The sequence below is a fragment of the Rhinopithecus roxellana genome, chromosome 6 (assembly GCF_007565055.1).
Source record: "Rhinopithecus roxellana isolate Shanxi Qingling chromosome 6, ASM756505v1, whole genome shotgun sequence".
Lineage (NCBI taxonomy): Eukaryota > Metazoa > Chordata > Mammalia > Primates > Cercopithecidae > Rhinopithecus > Rhinopithecus roxellana.
In genome coordinates, this window is record NC_044554.1 from 126,998,821 (window position 1) to 127,019,358 (window position 20,538).

Below are 20,538 nucleotides of genomic sequence, written 5' to 3' on the forward strand. Positions count from 1 at the left end.
GTAACTGTATTCTATTTTAATTTTTTACCTTTTTCCCCTATGTTTTGTGGAAGGTGAATGAAGGCTGTCAGTGAGGTAGGATTGAGAGGGGATATAGATTAACTGTTGGTTTGTCTTCTGACACATCAATCAGGGAGGATGGAAGACAAACAGGCTTCCCTTGGCTTAGAAATCAGTAGGCTTCAGAAAGAGATTCTAGGTAGGTATGTGCCACCTTGATTGTGATCATACAGGGTCTGGTAATTGATCTTGCAGTCTGGAGTTGGACTTTACCAACATAACCAGAAATGATCAGATTCTTGGCAGCAGACTCACATTACTTAAATTTATATAACATTGAAGTATAAAGAAGAATACTGATTTATTTTTTCTGCTGCTAGGGGACTGGGGGCTAGTGAAGAGGGCTCTCATTTCCAGGAGTTAGAATATTTATATTTACTTCCAGGGGTAGGGGGGACATCTTTTCGGATATGTCTCAGAATCATGTATTTTTTTAGATTTTAGAAAGTGAAGAAATAGTATTTAGTGAATTTTAAGAAACATCGAGTGGGATCTAGGGTGGTACTGTAATCAAATACATTAGTATATCTGCAGAAAAAATTTGAATATTCACAGTAAGTGGAGTAAATAAAGACTTCATGTACATTTATGTCAGGATTTGCTGCCAGATAAGTTCTGAAAGAGCTTTTGTTTTTAAGAACTTCTTTGACTTCAGGGAATTGTGGACCTCTATTAAGCTTTCTGGAAAACTGAATTAGTGTTTAGAAGGTTGCCTGGTAAACATGGAATTAAAATGACAGGGAGTGGGTAGGCATGAGAGCTTTTTTCATCAGGCCTCACTGTGTCTGCAGTAGAAAACATCCCTTTAGTGATTATTTTTGTGGGTTCTACAGCTTCGTTGCCCTTTTTTCCTGAACAGTACTGAATGCATATTATAAGTTTGCCCTCAGTCCTTTATTTTTATGTTAACCACCTTCTTTCTGTTGAGGTATCATTGTTACTCTTACACATGTTAATGGATTAAACTACTTCTTGCTTTTTTTTCCTAGGCCCGAAAAATTTCAGATTCTTCTCTTTGTGTGTAAATTTAATTAGCTTAACCCCAGAGGAGGGAGAATGATATTTGCCTCACAAGTTGTTGCTCTTCTTTACTCCTAAGTCAGTGTAACTCAAAGCATTTCTAAAGTAAATTGCACTTTGCTTTCAGAGCTCTAAAATACTAAAATGTTTATGTTTTATTCAAAAAATTTAAAAATTATAGTATGGTTTATTTTCCTTTAAAAGACATTTCATTGTTATAAACACACAAAAACATAAGACCAAAACCAGAGTATTATTGTACATATCAGAGGTTAAGTAGGAACTGTTTCTGGACTTTGGTGCAATGACTCTTTACTGATGAAGAGGTCTATAGTTTGTTTAAAAACTATCCCACTTAAAAACAAATCCATACACTTTTCACGCAGCTGACTCCATGCCCCCTTTCCAAAGCTCAAAATGGCAGTAGATGATATAGCAAACACATACCTGCAGAAACAGCTACAGCAGCTACCTGGGTGAGATAGCTGCCAGCTGCAGCCTCAGCGGATCTGACTTCACAGCATATGCCTTGAATGTGGCCCCTCCAAAAAGTAACGTGTTTATTGCCTCACACTTCCAATCATAGGCCTCAAGAGTTTGTCTATGTGATTTATTTATTTTATAAGCTATAGATATATATAACTGATAACTCTGGATTACTGATGAATAACCAGAATGAACACCATTTGAAAAGAAAAATGCTGTGAATATCATTAAATGCTTTTATAAGGCTAAGAGAAAGATGCATAGCGTGAAAAGAACTTCTTTTGTTTTTGAGACGGAGTCTTGCTGTGTTGCCCAGGCTGGAGTGTAGTGGCATGATCTCGGCTCACTGCAACCTCCACCTCCCAGGTTCATGTGATTCTCCTGCCTCAGCCCTGCAAGTAGCTGGTATTACAAGTACCTGCCACCATGCCCGGCTAATTTTTGTATTTTTAGTAGAGACAGGGTTTCACCATGTTGGCCAGGCTGGTCTTGAATTCCTGACCTCAGATGACCCACCTGCCTTGGCCTCTCAAAGTGCTGGGATTACAAGTGTGAGCCACCTCACCCAGCTGAGAAGATGTTCTTTAAAATGTTTGGAAATTTTTCCAAGTTTGATACAGTTTCTGGGTGCTTATAACACCCCTACTGTTTAATGTACATGCTTTAGATTTTCAGAACACTTTTAGAAACTGCCATGTGATCATATTCTAATTTGTAATTAAATCTAGTAAGGGCAGAGACACATTCTCAGAGAGGTGTATTATGATGTTTTCCCTGCTGTGGAATTTACATGGAAAGAGATGCTCAGTTTTATTTCTTCTTCATATCCCCTTGCTTAAACCTTTCTTTCTCTTATCTGTCACCCTGTTCATCCTACTCCTCTTCTCCCCCATCCCCCCAGGAACTTTAGCTTTTTTCTTTGCACTGTCTAATTTTCCTGAAGTGGCTACATCCTTGTCATATTTCTCATTCAGCTTTACCCCCTTATTATTTTGTTATCAGTAAGGTTACTCTACATCATACCTAATTTTGGTCTTCAGTTAAGAGGCCAGTGTTTGTGGATTTGTTCTTAGGATACAACTCTAAACAGAGCAAGAAGCTAGCTGGCAGTGATAGTTTGTGGACGTTAGGATCCTTCTTCCTGCCTCTCTTAGCTGCTCCAAAATGCTTCATTTCCAGATCATCAAATTTAGATTTCCTTTCTTAGATGTTGTCTCCGACCTGTGAGAGCACTTCTTAAAAATCTGCAACAATTAGGCCAGGTGCGGTGGCTCACACCTGTAATCCCAGCACTTTGGGAGGTGGAGGCGGGTGAATCACGAGGTCAGGAAATCGAGACCATCCTGGGTAACACGTGAAACCCCGTCTCTACTAAAAATAGAAAAATTAGCCGGGCGTGGTGGCGGGCGCCTGTAGTCCCAGCTACTGGGGAGGCTGAGACAGGAGAATGGCATGAACCCGGGAGGCAGAGCTTGCAGTGAGCCAAGATTGCCACTGCACTCCAGCCTGGGCGACAGAGCGAGACTCCCTCTCAAAAAAAAAAAAAACAAAAAATACCTGCAACACTAATGGGGATCTCTGGATTTTTCTTTTTGTACTTATGGCTTGTACAAAGAAGGGAAAGTAACTCTTAGCCCATTGGTTTCTTGGGGTCCCCTTTAGTCATATTGACTGCATTATTTGCTAGTCCCTGTATATATATATGTGTGTGTGTGTGTGTATATATATATATATATGTATTTTTTTTTTTTTTTGAGATGGAATCTCACTCTGTGGCTCAGACTGGAGTGCAGTGGCTCAATCTCGGCTCACGGCAAGCTCCGCCTCCCGGGTTCACACCATACTCCTGCCTCAGCCTCCCAAGTAGCTGGGACTACAGGCGCCCGCCACCACGCCCGGCTAATTTTTTGTATTTTTAGTAGAGATGGGGTTTCACCATGTTAGCCAGGATGGTCTCGATCTCCTGACCTCATGATCCGCCCGCCTCGGCCTCCCAAAGTGCTGGGATTACAGGCGTGAGCCACCTTGCCTGGCCTAGTCCCTGTGTGTATTTTTAAAGAAGAATTTGGTAGATTCACGATTGTTAGGATAGATATAAATAAATGTATTTATCAGAGACTATCTTAAATATGCGTTTCTATGCCATTTTCAGTTAATGTATTTGGTTTCACCTGTCATAATTTGTCCAGCTATTGAGACAAAGACTGATAGGAGTTTCTGAAGCTTGATGCTCTTATGACTAACTGTAATTAATACCTTGAGTGTATTTCTGAAGAGTTGTTTATAAACTGATTTTTTTTTTAATATAACTTTTAGGTATATTGGCAAACTTACTAATTAAAAGAGTTCTTTTGTGAATCCTTTTGAAAAGTGAATTATCAACCTGTAATTTGTTTCTTTGTATAAACCTGTATTTGCATAAATCAAATTTGTTTTAAATAGGATATGTCTAGAAATCTTGATGCATGTATCTGAAAAGAAAATTTGTTTCATGTGAAGAATTCAGATTTGGTACATTCAATAAGTAAGACCTGCCATATTATTTTATTTTAGTTCCACTCTTTTTAACAAAATGCTATCAAAATATTTACAGCCTAAATTAAGGTGGTGGCAAGAGTTTGTGTAAGATTGAACTACGGTACATTTTTAAACTGTATTTTCTTAAACAGTAACAGGTAGTGTGAAGTTTTGCAAAGTTTAAAAAGTTATGCAGTATTTTTTTTCACTTTTAAAAGCATAACTGGAATCTGAAATTATTTTGCTTTAGCTTAGTCTGTAGTTATAGAAGTAGATGTATATTGTGCATTTAAATATAATGTTTGTTCACTTACTACTTACTATAGTTTAATACCCAGCAATTTATTGCTCTGCTTAATACTTGGAAGATAGTAATGATAATTCATCTTAGTTTGAATGCTTGAATTAGCCATAAACAGTGATCTAGTCCTTAATATAAAATGGTAGATTTATACTGAAAATATTAAATAGAATGTGATTCCTATTGTGTAATATTTAACTGCACCGTTTTCTTTAAATATAGGGTTTTTTGTTGGTGGTGGTGGTGGTTTGTTTTTCAGGGCTGTCTGGGAGCCTCACTACTATTTATTACATTCTTTCTTTGGGAAAGTATATACAAACTGAAGCTGAGAACATTGGGAACTTGTCTACATCTCTCACATCCTCTGCATAGCCTACTAGATTTAGATTGTCAGTCAAAGGAGAACCCTTTCATGATCTAACATGGTTCTGTTAGAGCCCATGGAAATTAAATCCTTTCCCTGATAACTGAGAAGGGAGTCTGTGGGTTAGGGAACTCTTGGAAATTTCCTAGGAACTAGGAGAAACACTTGTGATATAAATCAGGCCAGCTATATTTGTTCATGACCTTAACAAGTTGAGAGTCAAGGATAATGCACAGGACATTATTAAGTTCAAAACTAGAAAGGAAACAACAGGTCAGGAGCAGAGATTTCAGGATGAAGTTCAAGTCAAGGACATGGAGAAATTATTCAAAATGTAGCCCTTGAACTGTGTGAGGGTTTTCACACTATGTCAGAGAGGACTAGACAGAAGCAGCCCAACTGAGTTCAGTTGTTTGCTCAGTTATTCAATGTCTACTCTTTTTTTAGGGGTTACAGATATTAATACAGTCAGGATCTTTAAGGACTTTGTGAGCCTGCCACATACCAGTATATGAGAGGGTGAGACCCATTGTGTCTTAAAGAATAATTGTTGTGAATGCTGGTCTTTTGGCAATGTGACAGTGATTTGGAGTGTGAGCACAAGAGGGAAAGCATATCTTTTTCTTAGCTATTGAATTTATGATTATCTATTCAATAAATCTACCATGTCACTTGCCATTCCTTCATATACCCTCATTCCATTTGCTTTTTTTTTTTTTTTAATAGATGGAGTTTTGTTTTGTTGCCCAGGCTGGAGTGCAGTGGCGCCATCTTGGCTCACCACAACCTCTGTCTCCTGGCTCTGAGCAATTCTCCTGCCTCAGCCTCTCGAGTAGCTGGGATTACAGGCAAGTGGCACCACACCCAGCTAATTTTATATTTTTAGTAGGTTTCACCGTGTTGGCCAGGCTAGTCTCGAACTCCTGACCTCAAGTGATCCACCTGCCTTGGCCTCCCAAAGTACAGGATCACAGGTGTGAGCCACTGTGCCAAGCCCCACTGGCTTTTTTTTTTTTTTTTTTTAATGGAGTCTTTCTTTGTTTCCCAGGCTGGAGTGCAGTGGCACAATCTCAGCTCACTGCAACATTCGCCTCCCAGGTTTAAGCAATTCTCCTGCCTCAGCCTCCTGAGTAGATGGGATTATAGGTGCCTGCCACCACACCCAGCTAATTTTTTTTTTGTATTTTTAGTAGAGATAGGGTTTCACCATGTTGACCAGGCTGGTTTCGAAGTCCTCACCTCAGGTGATCCACCTGTCTTGGCCTCCCAAAGTTCTAGGATTACGGGCATGAGCCACCACTGCCCAGCCCTCATTGGCTTTTGAAGATCATTTTATCTTTGAGTTTATTTTAAAAATATGTATACCCATGTGAGAGATTGCATTTTAAATTTAATATGACTAACACTTTTAATAATTATCTGACACTGGTTAACATCTAGCCACTTACTCTGTGACCTTGGGTAATTTGATTAACCATTCTAAGCCTTGGTTTCCTCATCAGTAAAATGGGCATAGCAACAGTACTTAACCTCTAAGGTTAAGGATTAAATAAGATAGTATATGCATAATAGTTGCCCAGTGCCTTACACATAGTAAGTGCTCAATAAATGTTAGATATTTTAGCTTTAATGTTGACACAGTATTTTTTTCGTGCTGCTTTGCCAGCTGGAGACCTCTGTGGCTAGCAACACCTGCATCTGGTCCTCGCTTGTGCCCAGGCTCGCTGCAGGAGGCACCTACCCACTAGGCCCATTGGACCACGCCTGGCTTTCACTCTGGCCCAGATCCTGTGCTTGCCACAGGATCCACACTCAGCCTGTGTCTGGGCCAAGTGTTCCCCAGCCTGCCTGTGTTACAGCTCATTCAGTCCCACTGCCCTGCTCTGCCAGTGCCTCCGGGGCTGGCCTGGCCATGCCGCTGCTTCCCACTGCATGGGGTGGCTGCCCAGTGCCGGCTGAAGGTCACAGTGTTACAGCCTTTTTCCTACCTGTGTTCGGTGGTTCCTGAGTTCTTGTCCTGTGTCCAGGAAGAATGAGGTTACACTGACAACCAAAGGGTGAGAAGAGCAGAGAAGAGTTTTGTTGAACAACAGAACAGGTCTCAGCAGAGAGGGGACTCAAAGTGAGTGGTCCTCCACCTGAAGGTGGGTAGTCCCCCATACCTGGAGATGGGCATTTCCAAAATATGGCTGAGTCTGGGGCTTTTATGGGCTCAGAATGGGGGAGTGTATGCTGATTGGTTTGTGAGTATGCAAAAAAGGCTAAAACAAAGGCACCACTCAAAGGTAGGCCTGACAGTATAAAAAAAGCCAGTTAGGGAAGGGTGGGTATATGTAAAATAGGTGAAGGGTAAGGATCAATCAGAGGAAAGGGCACCAGACGGAAAGAGAGTTTCTCAGTCTGGCCTGTAGATTTATCTGAGACTCATAGCTTGACTTTTAGGCTTTAAACTGTCTTTGGTTTGAAATTAAGGTTTCACTGTGGACCTGCCCCTATCTGCCTAGGCATTTGTCTGCCTCCTGCTGCTGTCAATGTGGGGTAGGAAGTAGGTTGACAGGAAGGAGACAAGAATTCCAGATAAGAGTGCTCTGAAAACAAATTTTGTAATTTTATTATTCTTAACTTAAGTCTTTCTTCTTTCTTCTGTATGCTATTAGTTGCCAAATCCTGTTGATTCTTTTTTCCTTTACAGTATCAGAACTCTGACCTGTTATCTCCATTTCAATGGTCAGTACCTCTGGATGTGTATAGTTATTTCATCAATAATCTTGACTTTAGTCTCTTTTAACTGTCACCTTATAAAGTACAACTTTGATCATTTTGTTACCCTTGTCAAAACTGATGAGTGTTTTCCCATTGACCTCTCTTTAATGTGACATTCAAAACTGCAAAATCTGGCCTGAATGTATTTTTTCTACCTTTATCTCAATGTTCTTTGTCATGAGTTGTATGTTCTAGTCATTTAACTGAGCATTGCTCTCTGAAAGTGGCCTCAGGTTGTTTTGACTCTGACTGTTCATTTGGCTGCAATGTTTTACTGTATTTCTCTGCATGGCCAAACCCTAAAGTGTCTTTCAAAACAATCTTCATATGGTGCTGTCAATTCTTAACTGATTAATTCTTCAAATGGAAAGAAATCTCTATGTCTTTTAATTTCCCTCAAATTGTATTTTTCTGTTTTGGTTTTTTTTTTTTTTTTTTTTTTTTGGAGACAGAGTCTTGCTATGTCACCCAGGCTAGAGGGCAGTGGCGCAATCTCAGCTCACTGCCAGCTCCGCCTCCCGGGTTCAAGCCATTCTGCTGCCTCAGCCTCCTGAGTAGCTGAGACTACAGGTGCCTGCCACCATGCCTGGCTAACTTTTTGTATTTTTAGTAGAGACATGGTTTCACCGTGTTAGCCAGGACGGTCTTGATTTCCTGCACTCGTGATCCGCCTGCCTTGGCCTCCCAAAGTGCTGGAATTAGTCTATTTTGGTACTTAATGTTATCTACATTATATTATAGTTACTTATGTACATCTTTTTGCCACTAGTTGATGGTAAGTTCATTGAGGACACAAACAATGTTCTACTTATCTTTGTAAAATTACTGGGAGAGTAGTATGTTATAACAGGTGTTCAGTAAGTCTTTTTCCCCCCAAAAGAAAAATGAGTGATTATTTTTTGACAAAGACCAAATATGCTAATTACCACAGCTGGATAAAAACTTGAGCAAAGGCCGGGCGTGGTGGCTCAAGCCTGTAATCCCAGCACTTTGGGAGGCCGAGATGGGCGGATCACGAGGTCAGGAGATCGAGATCATCCTGGCTAACACGGTGAAACCCCGTCTCTACTAAAAACATACAAAAAAACTAGCCGGGCGATGTGGCGGGCGCCTGTAGTCCTAGTTACTTGGGAGACTGAGGCAGGAGAATGGCGTAAACCGGGGAGGCGGAGCTTGCAGTGAGCCGAGATCACGCCACTGTACTCCAGCCTGGGTGACAGAGCGAGACTCCATCTCAAAAAAAAAAAAAAGTTGAGCAATCAAATGTGTGAACTGTAGTCTTTTTTTTTTTTTTTTTTTTTTTGAGAGAGAGAATCTTGCACTATTGCCTGGGCTGGAGTGCAGTGGTGCTATCTCGGCTCACTCCAACCTCTGCCGCCCGAGTTCAAGTGATTCTCCTGCCTCAGCCTCCCAAGTAGCTGGGATTACAGGCGCATATCACCACGCCTGGCTAATTTTTTGTGTTTTTAGTAGAGATACTGTTTCACTATATTGGCCAGGCTGGTCTCAAGCTCCTGACCTCGTGATCCACCTATCTCGACCTCCTCAAGTGCTAGGATTATAGGCGTGAGCCACTGCGCCTGGCCCGAATTGTAGTGTTTATAAAGATTAATAATTTAAACAAAGTGTTAAATTCTGAAATTGTGTTTCATAAATATATGAGAATTTAGGGCATTAGGCTTATTCCAAGCACTTTAATTCATGTCTCTATGTAGATAATACTGTCAACCCATTAGGCATATATGATCGTATGCATAGCTGGTTCAGTTTTTACTGTTTTTTTTTGTTTGTTTGTTTGTTTGTTTGTTTTTTTGTTTTTTGCTATTTGGCTATTAATAAGCTTTTTGTCTTTATAAAACTAGTATCAAGCATCTCTAGTTTCTAATTATTCAGGACAAGTTAAAGTAGCTTAATACTCCTGTTTCTTTTCCCATTTAATGTAGTCTTTTAAGTGCCTAAAGTAGGGGAGAGAAAAGGAGAGGGTATTTAAGGAATTTAAGATCTTGAAGTGGAAAAGACCTAGAAGAGTCGTAACTGCTGAGTCTTATAAAGAAAATGAAATGGAGTGTCTGCATGCAATTTCCTTAAGGTACAAATGAACACCACTATCTTCTCTTAGGAAGAAGGAGCAACTTTTCAGAATTATTTTCTTCTTAAATTCTTTTTTTTTTTTTTTTTTTTTTTTGGCAGAACCTCACTGTCGCCCAGGCTGGAGTGCAGTGGCATGATCTTGACTCTCCCTCCTGGGTTCAAGCGATTCTCCCACCTCAGTCTCCTGAGTAGCTGGGATTACAGGCACATGCCACCACATCTGGCTAATTTTTGTATTTTTAGTAGAAAGGGGTTTCACCATGTTGACCAGGCTGGTCTTGAACTCCTGACCTCAAGTGATCCACCCACCTCGGCCTTCCAAAGTGCTGGGATTACAGGCATCAGCCACCGCTCCCTGCCCCTTCTTAAATTCTTCTAAGAATATTTACTTTGTTTAAAAACTGGATTAATCTTTTCAAATATTAGAGACTATTAGGGTAAACTAATATCCTATTCTGATACTTTTTTTTTCTTTTTCCATAAGTTATTGATATACAAGTGGTATTTGGTTACATGAGTAAGTTCTTTAGTGGTGATTTGTCACATTTTGGTCCACCCATCACCCGAGCAGTATACACTGCACCATATTTGTAGTCTTTTATTCCTCACCCTCATCCCACTCTTTCTTGCAAGTCCCCGAAAGTCCATTGTATCATTCTTATGCCTTTGCATCCTCACAGCTTAGCTCCTACATATCAGTGAGAACATACAATATTTGGTTTTCCATTTGTGAGTTACGTCACTTGGTATGATAGTCTCCAGTCTCATCCAGGTCACTGCAAATGCTGTTAATTCATTCCTTTTTAGGGCTGAAAAGTGTTCCACTGTGTTTGTGTGTGTGTGTGTGTGTGTGTGTGTATACACCAGTTTCTTTATCCACTCATTGATTGATGGCCATTTGGGTTGGTTCCATGATTTTGCAATTGTGAATTGTGCTGCTATAAACATGCGTGTGCAAGTATCTTCTTCAAATAATGAAAAAGATTATCTTTTCCTCTGGGTAGGTACCCAGTAGTACCTGGATCAAATGGTAGTTCTACTTTTAGTTCTTTAAGGAATCTCCACACTGTTTTTCGTAGTGGCCGTACTGGTTTACATTCCCACTAGCAGTGTAGAAGTGTCCCCTGAGCACCGCATCCACGCCAACATCTATTATTTATTTATTTATTTATTTATTTATTTATTTATTATGGCCATTCCTGCAGGAGCAAGACGGTATCATGTTGTGGTTTAGATTTGCATTTCCCTGATCATTAGTGATGTTGAGCATTTTTTCATACGTTCATTGGCCTTTTGTATTTCTTCTTTAGAGAATTGTCTACTTACGTTCTTTGCCCACTTTTTGATGGGATCGTTTGTTTTTTCTTACTGATTTGTTTGAGTTCATTGTTGATTCTGGTTATTAGTCCTTTGTCAGATGTACAGATTGTGAAGATTTTCTCCCACTCTGTGTTGTCTGTTTACTCTGCTGACTGTCCTTTTCTCTTTAGTTTAATTCAGTCCCAGCTATTTATCTTTGTTCTTATTGCATTTGCTTTTGGGTTCTTGGTCATGAAATCCTTGCCGAAGCCAATGTCTAGAAAGGTTTTTCCAGTGTTGTCTTCTAGAGTTTTTGTAGTTTCAGGTCTTAGGTTTAAGTCCTTGATCCATCTTGAGTTGATTTTTATATTATGTGAGAGATGAGGATCCAGTTTCATTCTCTTACATGTGGCTACCCAATTATTCTAGCACCGTTTGTTGAAAAGGTTGTCCTTTCCCCACTTTACTTTTTTGTTTGCTTTGTCAAAGATCAGTTGGCTCTAAGTATTTAGGTTTATTGCTGGGTTCCCCATTCTGTTCCATTGGTCTGTGTGCCTATTTTTATACCAGTGTCATGCTGTTTTGGTGACTATTGTCTTATAGTTTGAAATCAGGTAGTGTGATGCCTCCAGATTTGTTCTTTTTGCTTAGTTTACTTTGGCTTTGTGGGCTCTTCTTTGGTTTCATGTAGATTTTAGAATTTTTTTTTTGTAATTCTATGAAGAATGATGCTGATATTTTGATGGGGATTGCACTGAATTTGTAGATTGCCTTTGGCAGTATGGTCATTTTCAAAATACTTATGTTACCCATCCATGTACATGGGATGTGTTTCCATTTGTTTGTGTGATCTATGATTTCTTTCAGCAGTGTTTTGTAGTTTTCCTTGTAGAGGTCTTTCAACTCCTTGGTTAGGTATATTCCTAAGTATTTTATTTTTTTTGCAGCTGTTGTAAAAGGAGTTGAGTTCTTGATTTGATTCTCTGCTTGGTTGCTATTGGTGTATTGAAGAGCTACTGATTTGTGTACATTAATCTAGTATCTGGAAACTTGGCTGAATTCCTTTGTCAGTTCTAGGAGCTTGATAAAATTAATTTTGTGTGTATATACATGTAATTTCAGAAATTTCCACATGATGGCAGAAGATACTTATGTCTGAGAAGGCGTAACCAAATGAAAACTTTACATTTAAATTTTATCTGAAGTAATATTTGTCTTTTTACGTTCTAACTAGTGCATTTCATATTTGAATTGTCTGATACAGATTTGTTGCCACTTTAAATATTTTATATATGTTTTAACAAATTTTAAAAGGGAGTAAATATTTTTTCTACTATATACAATGTTAATCCATTTTTGAAAGCTTCATGGGTAATCACTGAATAGTGTTTAAATAATTGGTTTGGTAAAAGTCATTTTTCTTAGTAAGTTTAGGGGATATTGAGGGCATTTATTTATTTACCAGTTATAGATGAATATATGAAACCCAACATGTGAAATTTTTTTTTTTTTTTTTTTTTTTTTTTTTGAGACGGAGTCTGGCTCTGTCACCCAGGCTGGAGTGCAGTGGCGGGATCTCGGCTCACTGCAAGCTCCGCCTCCCAGGTTAATGCCATTCTCCTGCCTCAGCCTCTGAGTAGCTGGAACTACAGGAGGCCACCATCATGCCCGGCTAATTTTTTTTTTTGTATTTTTAGTGGAGATGGGGTTTCACTGCGTTAGCCATGATGGTCTTAATCTCCTGACCTCGTGATCCACCCGTCTCGGCCTCCCAAAGTGCTGGGATTACAGGTGTGAGCCACTGCGCCCGGCCTCAAATTGTATTTTTATTTTATATATTTTTTATTTATTTATTTTTTGATTTTGTACAAGATTTTATTAAAGGTCTTTACAGAGCAACATCCAGATTCCAGAATATAGCTGCCAAGGAGACCCTGTTATGCTGTGGGGACTGACTGGGGCATGGCAGGTGGCTCTGGCTTCCCACCCTTCTGAGATGGGAGTGGTGGGAAGTGTCTCATCTTTGGGTTCCAGGATGCTCCCTTGGTCAGGCAGGGGCGTCTTAGGGCCAGTCTTACCAGTTGGGTCCCAGGGCAGCATGATCTTCACCTTAATGCCCAGCACACCCTGTCTGAGCAACACATGGCGCACAGCAGCATCAATGTAGTAGTTAACAGGGTCTCTCCTCTGGATCATCAGGCCATGCACAAACTTCATGGATTTAGCCCTCTGTCCTCGGAGTTTCCCAGACACCACGACCTCACAGCCTTTGGCCCCGCTCGCCATGATGAACCGCAGCACACCATAGCAGGCCCTCCGCACAGCAGGCCTTCCTAGGAGTTTGTAACGCAGAGACTGGGCAATGGCACACAGACCTCTAGTGGCCACCTTTTCAGCATAAAGCTCTACACTGCTCTCTGGAAAGCCAAACCTTTTCTGAACAACAGCAGTCAGTTCCGGAATCCGCGGACCCTTCTCACCAAGAACATTCTGTGTTCTGGTGGCTAAGATAATGATTTCTGTCCTGGTTGGTGTAACTCACACCTCAACTCCAGAGTAGCATTCTTCAGCCAGCTCCCGAGTAAGAAACTCATTCAGTTCAGCTTTGAAGATGCCATCAGTGACAAACTTCCTCTTCTTGGAAATTTGCACAGCCATCTTGCTGCCACGCTCCGCCGAAAGAAAAGCCAGAATGTATTTTTAAAATGAGACTTGAAAGTCAAAATTACTTCTTGATCCATGGGGCTACATAATGGATGTTGTGTTAGTAGGCATGGAAACATTATTAATCTCCTTGTATAGCTCCATCAGAGCTCTTGGGTGACCAGGTGCATTGTCAGTGAGCAGTAATATTTTGAAAGGAATCCTTTTTTCTTTTTTTTTTTTTTTGAGAAGGAGTCTCGGTCTGTCCCCTAGGCTGGAGTGCAGTGGCGCGATCTCGGCTAACTGTAAGCTCTGCCTCCTGGGTTCACGCCATTCTCCTGCCTCAGCCTGTGGAGTAACTGGGACTACAGGCGCCTGCCACCACACCTGGCTAATTTTTTGTATTTTTAGTAGAGACGGGATTTCAACGTGTTAGCCAGCATGGTCTCGATATCCTGACCTCGTGATCTGCCCACTGTGGCTTCCCAAAGTGGTGGGATTACAGGCATGAGCCACCACACCCAGCCTAGGAATCTTTTTTTTCTGAGCAGTAGTCTGAGTAGTGGGGCTAAAATATTCAGTAGCTGGGACTACAGGCATGCACCACTGAGCCTGGCTGTCCGTTGTTTGTTTAAGACTTAGTATTTTAAGATTAGTTTTAGGTTCATGGCAAAATTAAGAGGAAAGCACAGAGATTTTCCATACACCTTCTGCCCCAACATATGCATAGCCTCTCCCATTATTAGCATCCCCCACTGGAGTAGTACATTTGTTACAATAGATGAACAAACTGTAGGGGTGATGGAAACTTTTACTGTACCCTCTGAAGTTTCTGTAGTTGAATCTGTGATAAACTGAAAGCAGACAGATTAATAGGAGAAAGACATACAGATTTATTATGTGCATATACGTATACAAGAGTCTCACAAAATAAAAGACTCAGGCCAGATGATTGGAATTTTTATAGTATCTGTAGCTGCAGAAAGAAATAGGGGCTTGGGACTTCTAGGGAGTGGAGGTGCGGACAGACAGCTTTGGGAGGATAAGAGGAAGAAATCTAGTGAACAAAGGTTGTCTTGTTTTGTAGATTAAAATATCTTGGGGAGCAGCCCTCCAAAGAATGGGTAAAGCTTCTGTGGGTGAGGTTGTTAACCTTTAGTCTCTCTTTCCTGTGGTACGGTCTTTCCACATCCATCTTTAGGCAGATTAGGGGTCCTCAGAGAAAACCAGCTTGCATCCGCTGGTTCCCTGCTGTTCCCCAGTCAGGATACCAAAGAACCTTACTTTGGGGTATCATTTTCTGAGCCCCAACACTACATTGACACATTAAGATCACCCAGAGTTCATCGTTTACATGTAGGGTTTACTCTTGTTTTCTTACTTTCTATGACTTTAGACAAATGTGTAATGACATGTATCCATCTTTATGGTAGTATACAGTATATGTTCACTGCCCTAAAAATTCTCTCTGCCTTGCTGGTTCATCCCCCTCAGCAATCTCTCATAACCCACAACTGTAACCCCCAATGGGTTCTACTTGCCTTCTGCCAGAGGAAGCCAATTTATCAAGACAAGGGAATTTTTTTATAGAGAAACTGTTTAATACATATAGAGCCAATTAAATGGGAGACTGGAATTTTACTATTACATCAGCCTCGCTGAAAATTTGGAAGCTAGGATTTTTAAAAGATAGTTTTGCAGGCATGGACTAGGGAATGGGGAATGCTGATTGGTTAAGTTAGGGATGAAATCATAGGGAGTTGAATCAGCCCTCTTGCATGGAGTCAGTTCCTGGGTGGGAGGTCACAAGACCAGATGTCCCAGTTTATGGGTCTGGCCAGTGGATCCATTAGAATGAAGGGTCTGAAAAATATGTCAAACACCAGTCTTACGTTTTACAGTAGTAATGTTATCCATTGGAGCAACTGAGGAGGTTAGGAAGTTTATGACCTCTGCATGACTTCTGAGCCATTATTTTATTTGTTTGTTTGTTTGTTTGTTTGTTTATTTTGCGATGAAGACTTGCTCTGTCACCCAGGCTGCGATGCAGTGGCACAGTATCGGGTCACTGCAACCCGTCTCCCAGGTTCAAGCAATCCTCGTGCCTCAGCCTCCTGAGTAGCTGGGACTACAGATGTGTGCCACCATGCCCAGCAAATTTTTGTAGGCATCGTGGTTTAGTAGAGACAGGGTTTTGCCATGTTGGGCAGTCTTGAACTCCTGACCTCAAGTGATCTGCCCATGATGGCCTCCCAAAGTGCTGGGATTACAGGCATGAACCACTGCTTCTGGCCCTGAGCCATTATTTCTAATTTTGTGGCAAATGTGTTACTTTTACAAAGGTGGTCTAGTCTCCAAGCAAGGAGGATGTTTGTTTTGGGGAGGGACTGTTATTGTCTTTGTTTCAAAGTTAAAAGTGTAAATTCCTCCCAAAGTTAGCTACACCTACTACACCCAGGAAGGAACAAGGGCAGTTTGGGGGTTAAAGGCAAGATGGAGTTGGTTAGGTCATGTCTCTTTCACTGTCATAATTTTCTTACTTATAATTTTTGCAAAGGTGGTTTCTCCACTGATTTGTGTACTCTTGCCCTAATTTTGCCTTTTCTGGCATGTTACACTTTGGAATCATACAGAATGTAGCCTTTTCAAATTGGCTTCTTGGCTGCTTTTATTTGGTAATATGCATTTAAGTTTCCTACAAGTCTTTTCATGGCTTGATCATTTCTTTTTAGCTCTGATTAATATTTCATTGTCTGAATCTACTACAGTTTGTCCATCTACCTACTGAAGGATATCCTGGTTGCTTCCAAGTTTTGTCAATTATGAATGAAGCTTCAGTAAACATCTGTTTGCAGGTTTTTGAGTATACATAATTATTCAACTTCTTTGGATAAATACCAAGGAATGCAATTGCTGGATCATATGGTAAGAGTATGTTTAGTTTTGTAAGAAATTGTAAAGTGTCTTCCAAAGTGGCTGTACCATTTTACATTTCCACCAGCAGTGAATGAGAGTTTCTATAGCATATCCTTGCCAGCGTTTTGGTGGTTTCAGTGTTTTGGCTGTTGGCTGTTTTAGTTAAGGTGTATAGTGATATCTCATTGTGTTTTAATTCTCTTTTCCTAATTGTCACATGTGTCCGTGTGAAGAGACCACCAAACAGGCTTTGTGTGAGCAACAAGGCTGTTTTATTTCACCTGGGTGCAGGCAGGCTGAGTCTGAAAAGAGTGAGCAAAGGGTAGTGGGATTATCATTAGTTCTTACAGGTTTTGGGATAGGCGGTGGAGTTAGGAGCAATGTTTCGCGGGCAGAGAGGGTGGATCTCCCAAAGTACATTCTCAAGGGTGGGGAGAATTACAAAGAACCTTAAGGGTGGGGGAGATTACGAAGAACTTTCTTAAGGGTGGGAGAGATTACAAAGTACATCAGTTATGGTGGGGCAGAAACAAATCACAATGGTGGAATGTCATCAGTTAAGTCTATTTTCACTTTTGTGAATTTTCAGTTGCTTCAGGCCATCTGGATGTATACGTGCATGTCACAGGGGATATGATGGTTTAGCTTGGGCTCAGAGGCCTGACATTCCTGTCTTCTTATGTTAATAAGAAAAGCAGGTTGGGCACGGTGTCTCACGCCTGTAATCCCAGCACTTTGGGAGGCTGAGGCAGGCGGATCACAAGGTCAGGAGATCAAGACCATCCTGGCTGACACGGTGAAACCCCATCTCCACTAAAAATACAAAAAAATTAGCCAGGTGTGGTGGTGGGCACCTGTAGTCCCAGCTACTTGGGAGGCTGAGGCAGGAGAATGGTGTGAACCTAGGAGGCGGAACTTGCAGTGAACTGAAATCGCACCACTGCACCCCAGCCTGGGCAACACAGCGAGACGCTTGTTAAAAAAAAAAAAAAAAAAAAAAAAAAAAAAACAGAAAAAGAAAAGCAAAACAAAATAGTGGTGAAGTGTTAGAGCAGCAAAAAATGTTGGGGATGGTATGGAGAGATAATGGGCAATGTTTCTCAGGGCTGCTTTGAGTGGGATTAGGGGCAGCGTGGTAACCTACAATGGGAGAGATTCAACTGAGGAAAGATTTCGGGGCAACGGGTGATATTGTGAGGTTTTTAGAAGGAGCATTTGTCATATAGAATTATTGGTGATGGCCTGGATATGGTTTTATATGAATTGAGAAACTAAGTGAAAGACACAAGGTCTGAATAAAAGAGGGAGAAAAATAGGGATTAAAGGACTAAGAATTAGGAGTACCCAGGACATCCAATTAGAGAGTGTCCAAGGGGGTTCAACGTTATTTTTTGCTTGGTTGGTGAGTTTTTGGGCTCTATCCTTGAGTTTTTTTATGTTGTCATATAACAGGCCAGATTGATTTAGGTAAAAACAACACTCTTCATTTAAAAATATACAGAGTCCTCCTTTTTCAGCAGTGAGTAAATTGAGGTCTCAGCGGTTCTGGAGGGCAACTGCAGCTAAAGAGTCAACCTGGATTTGGAGAACAGATAAAGTTTGTGATATGTCTGTAATGCTAGCAGAGAAGTCGTTAGGCTGCGAAATGTTGTGACAGAGGTTGAGACGCCTGCTATTCCAGTTCCAAGTGCAAGAGTGGAGGCAGAAAGTCCTAGACCCACAAGTAAAGGGATTGGTGGGATGACTCTTTTTTTGTCATGTTGGTGTCATGAGGGGGACAAGCAGTTGTTCATTCCCATCTGCAAACTGGATTTGGGGGGTAAGGAAGACTAGAGTACATGTGCCCATCCAGTTGGCAGGTAGGCACATGCAGGTGGAAGAGACACATAAAAAGAAGAGACCTTGTATCAGGCAGAACTGGAAATGTCAAGTGAAAAGGTGAGAGGGTGTACTGAAAGAGGAATCCTGCACCCAAAATCCTAGAGATCCAGCAAGGGCAGCAGCCATTAGAGGTTGTGATGGGCATTGATGGTGCAAGTGCATAGTGGGAGGGGTTCGTCTTTCGTGGTATATGAGAAAGCGCGTAGTGTCTACAAGTAACCTTGCACTGCTATTCATGGGGCTGGGTGTAAGCAAGCAAGAGGAGGGGCTAGGAGGAGATTCAGATGAGCAGGAGGAGGGTAGCCAAGGATGGAGTGAGATGAGGGTAGACGTCTTCCTAAACAATAGTGACTGCCAGTGTTTTTTAGTTTGTCAGTAATGATAGAAGGCTTATCAGTAACGCGAAGTTGGAATACTCCCATCCGTTTGGTCATGTGTGTGGCTGGGTTCTGGAGATAAAGAGTAAAGGAACATTTGGACAGTGGAAGGTTGCCTAAAGGTTTGCCTTGTGTGAGATTCCAGTAGGCTGTTGTCGGGGGATGCATAAAGGAGCGGCAACAGGGATAGCTGTTTGTGTGGTTAGGGGTCCAAATATGGGGGGTGGGGTGGAATTGACATAAGGAGAAAGGTACCATAAGTAGATGCAGAGAAGTGTGGCAGCTTGTTGGTGTGAAATGTCTGGGGAGTTCTCATCAAATTTGTCTAGAAAGTAACAGATATTCCTCAGGCGGGTAAAGATGAGGGCTATTAAAGGAGGTTCTGAGGTGCAGGGAGATGGGAGAGGTAGCCCAGTTGGCCTGTAGAGCGGAGATGGCTGTGTAAGAGCAGGAAGAAAGGGAAACGCATAGCTAACAATTATTTGCTAGAGAAGGATTGGAGGCAGTGAGGAGAGAGTGGGTGAGATTGATAGTATGCTGGAGGTAACTAGGGAGAGGTAGAGCGTGGCATAAGAATGGGAATGAGATTAAGAGTGAGTATAAAAGTAAAGAATAGAACTTCATCAGGGTGGAAGTATTGGAGGGTGCCCTGTCAGCAAAGATCATCTATCCACTCCAAGAGGGAGTCAAGAGTGGAAGTTAGGGGATAGCCAGGAGAGATCAGCTGTGATGACTTGGAGAAACAATGCAAACCGGCAATGTAAACAAGAGCAGGTCATTTATGAGTAGTTGAGAATGGTGAATAGGAGTATGACTAGACAGAATATGGCAGGGATGACAAGTTTTTGGGGCGCAGTCCAAGTAGTGGGGGTGACTGCGTAAAGCCTTGTTGCAACAAGTAGGGCAAGGATGGATAGACCTAATAGAATGAAAAGATATATTATGCTTGTAAGGGTTATTGTTCTTCAGAAATGTGAGTGAGTTTAAGGGAAGTAGGGGAGAGTACTTGCAACTTCCAGGAGGAAGAGGAAATATCAGGCTGACTGTCTGATGGAGACAGCTTTATTCTGGAACAGCGAACCCAGTGGGGAGGGTCCTGCAGGCGGACGGCGGTTGGGGTACTCTAGTTGATTAAGTAGGGTTCATTCCATCTAGGTTGTAGAGTTTAAGGGGTCAGATTCTTCTTTTTTTTTTTTTTTTTTTGAGACGGAGTCTCGCTCTGTAGCCCAGGCTGGAGTGCAGTGGCGCAATCTCGGCTCACTGCAAGCTCTGCCTCCTGGTTTCACGCCATTCTCCTGCCTCAGTCTCCCGAGTAGCTGGGACTACAGGATCCCGCCAGCACGCCCAGCTAATTTTTTTTTTGATTTTTAGTAGAGACGGGGTTTCACTGTGTTTGCCAGGATGATCCCAATCTCCTGACCGCGTGATCTGCCCGCCTCAGCTTCCCAAAGCGCTGGAATTATAGGCGTGAGCCACCGCTCCCGGCCGAGGGGTCAGATTCTTAACAAGAACTGATCATCTAGCCAGGGCATCTTCATATGGCTGGGAATATGGAGTGTGCAAGAGAAGATTAGCAGCCTGGCAAATTTCCTGTCTAGCCTGCTGGAGGACTGGAAGATAGTCACCTAGAGGGCTGGTGTCTGGGACGAGGTTGGGGCCGAGTAAGAAAGTGCATCCATATAAAAGTTCAAATGGACTGTAACCTGTAGCATCTTGAGGACAGGCTCTAATTCTGAGAAGGGCAAGAGGTAAAAATACTGTCTAATCCTTTTTAAGTTAGAGGCTGAGCTTGGTGAGGGTTGTCTTTAAAAAAGACCATT

The 20,538-nt window shown here is 41.6% G+C and overlaps 1 protein-coding gene and 1 pseudogene across 1 annotated transcript in view; one reads left to right on the forward strand and one right to left on the reverse strand.

Annotated features, from left to right (window-relative positions):
• Positions 1 to 20,538, forward strand: part of SDHAF3 (succinate dehydrogenase complex assembly factor 3) — a 73,137-nt gene that overhangs the window by 13,019 nt on the left and 39,580 nt on the right. The gene's annotated exons all lie outside the window — the stretch shown is intronic.
• On the reverse strand, positions 12,839 to 13,559 carry LOC104662285 (annotated as a pseudogene).